Source organism: Schistocerca cancellata, chromosome 7 (assembly GCF_023864275.1).
Source record: "Schistocerca cancellata isolate TAMUIC-IGC-003103 chromosome 7, iqSchCanc2.1, whole genome shotgun sequence".
NCBI classification, from domain to species: domain Eukaryota; kingdom Metazoa; phylum Arthropoda; class Insecta; order Orthoptera; family Acrididae; genus Schistocerca; species Schistocerca cancellata.
In genome coordinates, this window is record NC_064632.1 from 115,964,559 (window position 1) to 115,974,669 (window position 10,111).

The window sequence follows — 10,111 nt, forward strand, 5'->3', positions numbered from 1 at the left end:
GGCAAAAGCAGGTGTCTGCCGCTGCACAGGAACCTGATGCGGCGGATGTAGCAAAGACATCAAGGTTCGATGAGGACGACCATGGAGCAACTCAGCCGGCGAGCGACCATCTCGGGGCTGAGAGCGATACGTGGACAAGAAGAGCAATAACGCGTCCTCCCGAGAATGCGACTCTTTCAACTTCAACATCTGGGACTTGAAAGTCCGGACCAAACGTTCAGCGGCACCGTTTGACTGAGGCGAAAACGGCGGGGATGTCAGATGTTGAATACCATTGGCCTTGCAGAATGACTGAAATTCTGCGGACACGAATTGTGGGCCATTGTCGGAAACAATAGTCTGTGGAAGACCTTCAATGCAAAAGATAGCGGATAACGCTTGGATGGTGGCAGAAGACGTCGTGGAAGACATCCTGACAACAAAAGGAAAATTACTGAAGGAATCGACCACAACCAATCATCGAGCATTCCAGAATGACCAGCAAAATCGATGTGTAAGCGTTGCCAAGGGGAAGTGGCTTTCGGCCATGCAAAGAATTTCCGTGGTGGTGCGGATTGTTGTTCGGCACACGCCATGCAAGAAGAGCACATATTCGTAATCGCATCATCGATTCCGAACCAAGTACAGTGCCGACAAGCAAGTTGTTTCGTTCGCACTATACCCCAGTGTCCTTGGTGGAGAAGCCGTAAGACAGAGGACTGTAACGAACGTGGGACCACGACCCTGGACTGATCATTATCAGAACGCAACAACAAAACACCACGTCGAACAAAAAGTCTCTCCTTGTGAGCAAAAAATCGGCGAAACAACGGATCCTCGATCCGTGACTGTGACAAGGGCCATTGCATAGCAACAAAACGCAAAACGGTAGCAAGGACAGGGTCAGCAGCTGTGGCTGTAGCTACACGACGAAAATCAATCGGAAACGATTCGACCACGTCATCGGATTCCGCATCAATGAACATGCAAGCAAGTTCGGAAGAATCGAATGCTCTATCCTCAGCAACAGGCAAACAGGACAATGCATCGGCGTTTCCGTGCTTAGCAGTGGACCGATACAAGATATCGTAGCGGTACTAGGAGAGGAAAATAGACCAGCGAATGAATTTCTGCGCCGTACGTGGAGGTACAGGCTTGGTCAGATGAAAAAGCGATGTCAAAGGTTTGTGGTCTGTGATGATGGTAAAGTGCTGACCATACAAGAAGTCATGAAACTTTGTAACACCAAATACGAGAGCCAATGCTTCTTTCTCGACCTGTGAATAATTTCTTTGTGCAGACGAGAGCAATTTGGACGCAAAGGCAATAGGGCGATCATGTGAGCCATCTTTGTGCGCAAGCACAGCACCGATCCCGAAATCCGATGCATTTACCATCAACAAAAGGGGTTTCTGGGGATCGAATGGCGTAAGGCAAGTATTAGAAAGCAACGCCGATTTCAACTGGCTAAAGGCGCGTTCGCATTCCGTCGTCCAGACGAACGGAACACCCTTACGGCGTAAGCGATGAAGCGGAGCTGGAATGGAAGAGGCATGGGGAACATAGCGATGGAAATAATTAATTTTTCCCAGCACAGTGAAGGCAAGTCGTGTATGGCGCGGAGGTGCTCTGGACTGGGATGTATGCCTTGGGCATTGAGTACATGTCCCAGAAATGGCAATTCACGAGCAAAAAACATACATTTGTCCTTCCGCAAGCGAAGACCATTTTGTCGCAAGACTTGAAATAATGTCCGGAGGTTGGCTAAATGTTCTTCTTCCATCTTTCCGGGGATCACAATATCGTCCAGATAGTTTGCTGCAGTAGGGACCGATGCACAAACAGTTTGTAAATATTGCTGAAACAATGCAGGGGCAGATGCACACCCGAATGGCAGTCTTTTGAATCGGTACAATCCAAGATGCATGTTAACCACCAATACGTGCTGGGATTCTTCGTCCACCGGTATTTGCAAGTACACATCTGCTAGGTCCAACTTCGAAAAATATTTACCCGGGCACAGTTTGTCAAACAGATCTTCCGGGTGGGGTAAAGGAAAAGTTGCAGTCACTAGTTGTGGATTCACTGTTGCCTTTAAGTCCACGCAAAGTCTCAACTTTCCGGAAGGTTTTTGCAAAATGACTAAGGGGGAAGCCCAGAGAGAAGCCTGCACACGTTCAATGACACCTTGTGATCCTAAATCGTTTAATGTTCTTGCGACCTCATCACGCAATGCGTGGGGAACATTGCGCGCTCTGAAAAATTTCGGTTGCGCGTTTACTTTCAGTTCCAAATGTGCTGCATAGTTCTTAGCGCAACTGAGGCCCGGTGCAAAAATGTCTGCAAATTCTTCACATAGACGAGAAACACTGGCTGAAGGCACAGTCTGGTTCACTGATAGGACCCGATTGACTATAGACAAGTTAAACAACTGAAATAAATCGAAACCAAACAAGTTCACTGCAGAAGAAGAACGAAGAACGTAAAAAGACACAAGTTTTGTTTGTCCCTTGTATGTTGCAAGAAGGCTGCACTGTCCTAACACAGGGATCTGCTGTCCTGAATATGTAGTTAGCTTAACATTTGCGGCATGCAACGGATGTTTGCCCAGCTGTTTGTACGTGTTGTGATTGATCAATGAAACTGCAGCTCCGGTATCGAGCTGGAATGGGATCACGTTGCCATGTATGACCAAATCTACAAAAAGTTTATTGTCCTGCTGACGACAAGAGCGACTGTCTCGTGCAACGTGAACAGACACTGGTACAGAATCACGTGCGACTTGACGTGATTTCTGTCGATGTCGACGCACACTTTTTGTGGAACGAACACAGTCACTGTTAGAGAGAGTGGCACTGGGTGGAGTGGAAGTAACTACATGAATGTCCATGGGTGAAGGTTCACGAGCCCGAGTATTCTTGGTTCGATTCCGGCGCGAAGCAAAGGGTCTGGAATGGTTGTGAGTGTCCGATCGGAGCTTTTTCTGGCAAACACTTTGAACATGTCCTTTTTTATTACATAAAAAGCAAATAGCTTGGCATGACGAGCAATTCTCACGCGAATGTCTAGTAGCACACCGCGGGCATGATTTCACTGCATTTGCTGGCTTACGCGGCACATGTGGCTGCGCGGAAGGGCGTGAGGGCTGTTTACTGTCCCGTGCAGCTCGCCCGGCGGGCTGGTTAATGTGACACACGGCTGGCGAAGTTGCAAATGATTCCTGAGCAAAGTCAAATGTGTCCTGCCGATCCAATATGTCTATCACTTGTTGAAGGGAGGGATTGACTAGTTTCAAAATCTGTTCCCGTATACAAACATCAGAAACGTTCTGTGCATTTGCATCACGTACCATTGTATCTGAATAAGGGAGTCCACATTGACACTCAAAAGCACAATCCCTAGTAAGGCCTTGCAAAGTTGCAACCCACTCCTGATTAGTTTGACCGGCCGTACGTTTTGTACGAAAGAATGTATACCGTTGGGCAACTACATTAACTGATTCTTTGAAATAGGCATCCAACGCAGACAAAATTTCTTCGTAGGACAGAGTTGCTACGTCGCGTCGGGGAAACAATTTCACTATCACACGGTAGGTGGACAAACCTACACAAGAAAGGAGATGAGGCTGCCACTCGTTACCTTGAATTCTGTAGGCGGGGAGATGGAATCCAAATTGGCGTGACCACTCCGTCCAGCTTTCCAACGCCGCATTAAATTGACGAAAAGGTGGTGCAACAGCGTGTTGTGGCTGCTGTAGCGGTGGAGCGGCGGCGGCCGCATCGTGTTGCATTGCACGTTGACCCTGGACGAGCTGTCCAAGGGCATCCAATAAGGCCCGCGTCTGCTGATTCTGCAAGCGATAAAATTCGGACAGTACATCTGGAGATTGTGGCGAAGCCATGACACAAGTAAATTAGAGCAAACGCAAGACCCTTTTTATACTCGTCGCCATATGAAGTGTTGGCAGAAGAGCCAACACTGTGTTGCTAGAGGAGGCCGAAATGCACGCGTTTAATTACACGCTGACTGGCGTGAGGTCTGGAACAGTTAAGGGAATTAATAGTAGCAAATAAAGTACGTAGTTGATATAATACTTAACTTTAATCCACAATTGGTGTACATCGCTCTTGACGGTACATGTTATAATCTCAATATCAAATGCTATGGCGCCTTGCTAGGTCGTAGCAAATGACGTAGCTGAAGGCTATGCTAACTATCGTCTCGGCCAATGAGAGCGTATTTGTCGATGTAGCTTCGCCAGCAAGTCGGCTGTACAACTGGGGCGAGTGCTAGTACGTCTCACTAGACCTGCCGTGTGGCGGCGCTCGGTCTGCCATCACTGACAGTGGCAACACGCGGGTCCGTCGTATACTAGCGGACCGCGGCCGATTTAAAAGCTACCACCTAGCAAGTGTGGTGTCTGGCGGTGACACCACAAACCTAATCAGTCCACTTTAATGGAATGTCGTCTGAGGATGTGATGTTGTTCGTGGAGGACCTGACTATTATTGGGGGTTAATTAGAGAACCAGTTGTTGCATGGAGCGAAGTTACATTTAATGGGGGGAGATAAAGACTTTTGTGTGACGCATGGATGTGTTGAGCAGTTGATGTGTCTGAGCAGCTGAAACAGGGGCTTCTGCGGAGATATAAGATGCAGAATAGAGCAAGCTTCTTTTGCGAGCAATTGAACACTATTAAAATGAGGCAACGGGAAACTGGAAGATTTTGCCGACAGAATAAGAAAAGTGAATATACGAACATATGAACTGACTTAGAGTGATGAAGCGAATAAATTGTTGCTGCAGGAGACCAAACAGAGGGCGTTCGATGTTTTCCTATGGGGTCTGCCACAGGATATGACGATGATGTTTGGTTCGTGGGGTGCTCAGCTGCATGGTCATCAGCGTCCATACAAAGTCGTAATATTTACAAAGTCCAATTTTTTTCACAGTCCAATCTAGCCACTGTCATGAATGATGATGACGATGAAATGATGAGGACAACACAAACACCCTGTCCCCGAGTAAAGAATATCCCCACTCCGGCTGGGAATCGAATCCAGGGCCCTGTGATCCAGAGGCTGCAATGCTAGGCAGTAGACCACCAGCTGCGGACACCACAGGATATGTCTAGGAGGTGCATATAGGGTCGCCTAAGGAACTCTATTCAGCTGTAAGATCAGCAACGGACTTGATGAAATTAATGTGCTGACGAGTGTGAGATAGGCATTATGTATTGTCTGCAAATGTGAAGTGTTACAATTGTGGGCATACAGGATATGTACAGAAATAGTGTTTCCACCCTCAGTGGAATAGGAGTGGTATGTGTCATCAGCAGCACTATGGCAACACTAGTAGTTTGGACCAGGAGGGCACAAGCAGCGATTAAATGCAAGAGGGAACCTGAAGTCTACTGAAAGGCAAAGCCATTGAAGTCAGACGCAACAAAATATGTATGCAATAACGAAATGTGCAATAGCGAGTGCCTTGAAGGGCAGGAAATATAAGTTTTTATTAGATGCAGGGGCACATGCGTCAGTAGCTAGTAGGGACCTAGTGGGTTCGAGATGATGGGACCCGCCATATTATATGTTAAGTGGATGGAGGATAATGATATAAGACCATGGAGGTCGGTGGACACAGATTTTTGGTTGGAGACAGTATATGGAAGTAGTACCTCATGTAAGCAAGGGCTACAGCATGATCCTGGGGTTAGAAGCTTTGCTTCAAAATGATTCCATAATTGACCTGCAGCGACGTGTAATGCAATTTTATGGGAAAACATCCCACCATGGGGGTGCAATCACCAATGTATATTTGCTGCAAGGTGTGTACACCATTTTGGGCTATACGATTACACACTGTACAAATAAATAAAGTCTTGACTTGCATAACTGTGTGCCAAGTGGCACCAGGAAGTTGAGTTGGGTAAGTGTGGAGCAAGACTTACTAACCAATTTTTTATGTGTAATAGAACTGCTGGAAGGGAATGAAGTTTTAGATTCAGCGTGTTGATGGTTAAAAGGTGTGCCATACAATTGTGGGAGTAATATGGTGGGAAGGTAGTACTGGTACCTGCCAAAATCGACAGCTTTGGCGCCGAAAAAGTAGAGATGACAAGGGGGATATTGATAACATGATTTGACATTTCAGAGGATGAGGATTGCTGCACAGAAGATGTGAATCATATAAAGCCTCAGGGCTGTATTACAGAAGAAGATGGAGCATCTAAAGGGAGTGCAGAGAACACAGGTGGAGTGCAGAGAACACAGGTGGAGGAGCTGTTGATGGAATATCAGTGTCCATTCTTTCCTCGTGTTCAGATGTCTGTTGTCTGTTTGTCCCACTGCAAAACACAGAATTCCAACAGCAAATGAAGCACTGGTGTGCCAAAATCCATACAGAATACCCTGGTGTTTGCAACTGATTCTGTGAAGTATACTAACCAGCAATTGGCTGTTGGGATAATGGAAGATAGTAATAGCCCGTGGGAAGCAAGAGTTGTGAGTGTCCAAAAAGTCCTAGGACAGTTCAAAGAAACACAGATTTTGCTGCGATTACCACCAGTTTAAAAGTAAAACTATAACAGATGCATACCCCACATCCAACATTGCAGAGACAATTGATAACTTGGGGCAGTACTGGTATTTCTCTACCATGGATTAAAAAAGGGATTCCACAGCTGAAGATTACTCTGGAGGATCAGCCAATGACAGATATTTCGTTACCATCAGGCTATTACCAGTATTGCAGGATGCTATTTGGGCTGAAGAATGCTGGTGCGAAATTTCAGCATTTGTTGAACGGAGTGTTTAATGGACTGAAAGTTTACCAGAGTCTAGTTTGTCTGGGCAATATAACTGTGTTCTCAAAAGGTACAGGAGGACATGGAAAACGTTTAACAGAAATATTGCGAGATGCACATCTGACGTTGAGTAAGGAGAAGTGTCGTTTTGTGTTGGAAGAAGTAAGCTATTTAGTGGACATCATTAGCAAAGATGGGATGAGAAAGGATCCAGGACTGGTATATGCAGCATGAGATTTTTCAGTGCTAAGGAAGAGTAAAGTGTTAACAGTCATTCTGGGGTATCTCAGAATACTATAGGATGTTTTTAAGGGGGTGCACTGACATAGTGCAACCATTCACGCAATTACTGAAAAAGGCTTTGAAATTTGTGTGGCCAGAGGACTGACAGGGAGCATTCGAAGTACTGAAGAGAGTTTTGTAATCATGTCCAGTGTTGATGTTAATGGATTACCAGAGGGAGCTACATCGTTTGGTGAAGCATATAATTATGCTCTTGGGTGTGTTCTAATTCAGGAGATCAAAGGTAAAAAAACACGATATTGCTTTTGCATTGTGAGAATTTAACAGGACTGAGAAAAACTATTCGACCTCAGATGAGAAACAGTTAGCCTCATATATGGAGTGACACATTTTTAATTTTACTTTTATTGGAAGAAGATTTAAATGGTGTCCTATCATGCTATTTCGAAATGATTTTAGGGTTGGAGGATCCACCCACCAGATTAACGAGATGTGCATTATGACTCAGTGACTTTGGCTATGAAATAGTTCACAAGCCAGGAATGCAAATGCATTAAGCAGGAATGTAGTGGTACTATCAGAATGTATTAGTGCAGCTCTGGAAAAAAATAGTTCCAATTTGGGCCGCCACATGCGAATCTGGCGCTGTACAACATCTTATTGATGTCACCGGTGCTCATACTCTGTGCCGGACCGAGACTCGAACTCGGGACCTTTGCCTTTCGTGGGCTAGTGCTCTAACATCTGAGCTACCCAAGTACGACTCACGCCCCGTCCTCACAGCTTTACTTCTACCAGTACCTCGTCTCCTACCTTCCAAACTTTACAGAAGCTCTTCTGTGAACCTTGCAGAACTAGCACTCCTGAAAGAAAGGATATTGCGGAGCCATGGCTTAGTCACAGCCTAGGAGATGTTTCCAGAATGAGATTTACACTCTGCAGTGGAGTGTGCGATGATATGAAACTTCCTGGCAGATTAAAACTATGTGCTGGACCAGACTCGAACTCGGGACCTTCGCCTTTCACGGGCAAGTGCTCTATCATCTGAGCTACCCACCCACGACTCACGCCCCGCCTTCACAACTTTACTTCTGCCATTACCTCGTCTCTTACCTTCCAAACTTTACAAAAGCTCTCCTGCGAACATTGCAGAACTAGCACTCCTGAGAGAAAGGATTTTGTGGAGACATGGCTTAGCCACAGCCTAGGGGATGTTTCCTGAATGAGATTCATACTCTGCAGCGGAGTGAGCGCTGATGTGAAACTTCGTGGCAGATTAAAACTGTGTGCCAGACCGAGAATCGAACTTGGCACCTTTACCTTTCGCGGACAAGTGCTCTACCATTTGAGCTACCCAAGCACGATTCACGCTCCGTCTTCTAAAGCTTACAATACTCTGTTTCTGCCAAAATTTTTTTTGTCAGGCGTAGCTCATGAGGGTGAGGCGTAATTTAGGCTTGGCACAGTGAATCCACCACTGTAGAACGCTAGCGTAATGACTTCGGTGCCACTGGAGCTGTTGCCATGTTATGTTCACCTGCTCTTCAAGTTGGGCATCATGCAGAAGGCTGACATTCAATTTCCAGTAGCCTTTCCCACAGTAAATTTGCTGGCGTTGTAGGTTAAGGTAACACTTATATGCACAATTGTTGGAGATGTTGACAGGAGCTATGTCACAATTCACAGTGTGTCACTGGAGGGCATCGGACACATAGATCCTATCCAGCCGACTGGCAGAATGACTGGTTACAAAGGTGTACACTACCCGTTCATCGTGTAGTTGTTCCCATGTATTGTGAAGACGCATGACATGAATTAAATGTTCAAGTTCGATACATCTGTTCGTGTTAGGAGTTTGGTCTCTGTTGTTAAGCACACGATTGAAGTCACCACCATGGATGAGATGTGCACGATAAGCGCTAAGAAGAATGGGAACCTCGTTTTTACAAAAGTTCGAACGATCTCTCTTATGAGTGCTACCAGATGGGGCGTAAACGTTAACAATCTGCACACCATTCACTCGAAGAGAAATGTCACGACCACTAGACAGCCGCTGCACGTACATAATGGGTACACCATCGCGCAGAAGTATGGCAGTGCCTACAGCATCCTGGATATTGATGTTATCAATAAGAACGTAACTGGGCACTTCTAAGACTGTGACAACCTCCTGCAGGAGGGCAATGTCAACGCTGGTACCATACAAGAAATCAGTTCGCGAACAGAGTTTCGCCGCACTTTGAATCCTATTCATGTTAAGTGTGGTAATATTGTAGGTTTGGCTGTCGCACATGATGGCTCGGAGGACAATGAGCTCTGAGTGTTGGGATCATCCTTCTCGACGGCTCTGAAACAAGCTCGTTGGTAACATCTGGAGTATGAGGCGAAATGTCAAAGCCATAACGGGTCAGGGAGTGGAAAGTTCGCAGCACGATGGTCATGCGCGAGAGCAGCTACTGCTGCATCTCCTCGTCCTGCAGCCACCATGGCTCATTGCTGTCGGGGTGCTGTGTGGTGTGCACGACGCCCTGCCCTTAACCGCCAGCTGAGTCTGTCAACGTGGACTCATCTGCCTAGCCACCATGCGGGGCTGCGACTGACGTCAGCGAGTTCCTTCGGGAGCGCTGCTGCAGCTGCTCGCTGCTCTGCTCGCTCTTCCTCTTAGCCGTTAAGCCGTCGGCACACGTACCGTGCAACTGAACGTTGAGTGTTGAGCGTGCCGAGTTACTGATGCCATAGCGTGGAATAACACGCTCGGGAGTCTTTCCGAACGTGCAGAGCAATATCTGGCATGTCAGATATCCTGAGTGTGTGTCTGAGCTTTGACCAATGAGATGGCACAACGCCATCTACGTCACAAGCACGCCGTCTCCTGTCAGTACAGAGTTCTAAGGCGCCATATTGGCATTCATTTCAAGCCTATATGTGTATATGCCGTTTCTGAGCAAATTGAGAATCACTGGAAAACCCATTGTTAACTGTGTGATTCGTTCCAATAAAATAATGATTCATTCCAACAAAATAATGAGAAACATCTTATTCATGGCAAAAGAATTTTTGTAACTTGCGTATTATGAGAGTAG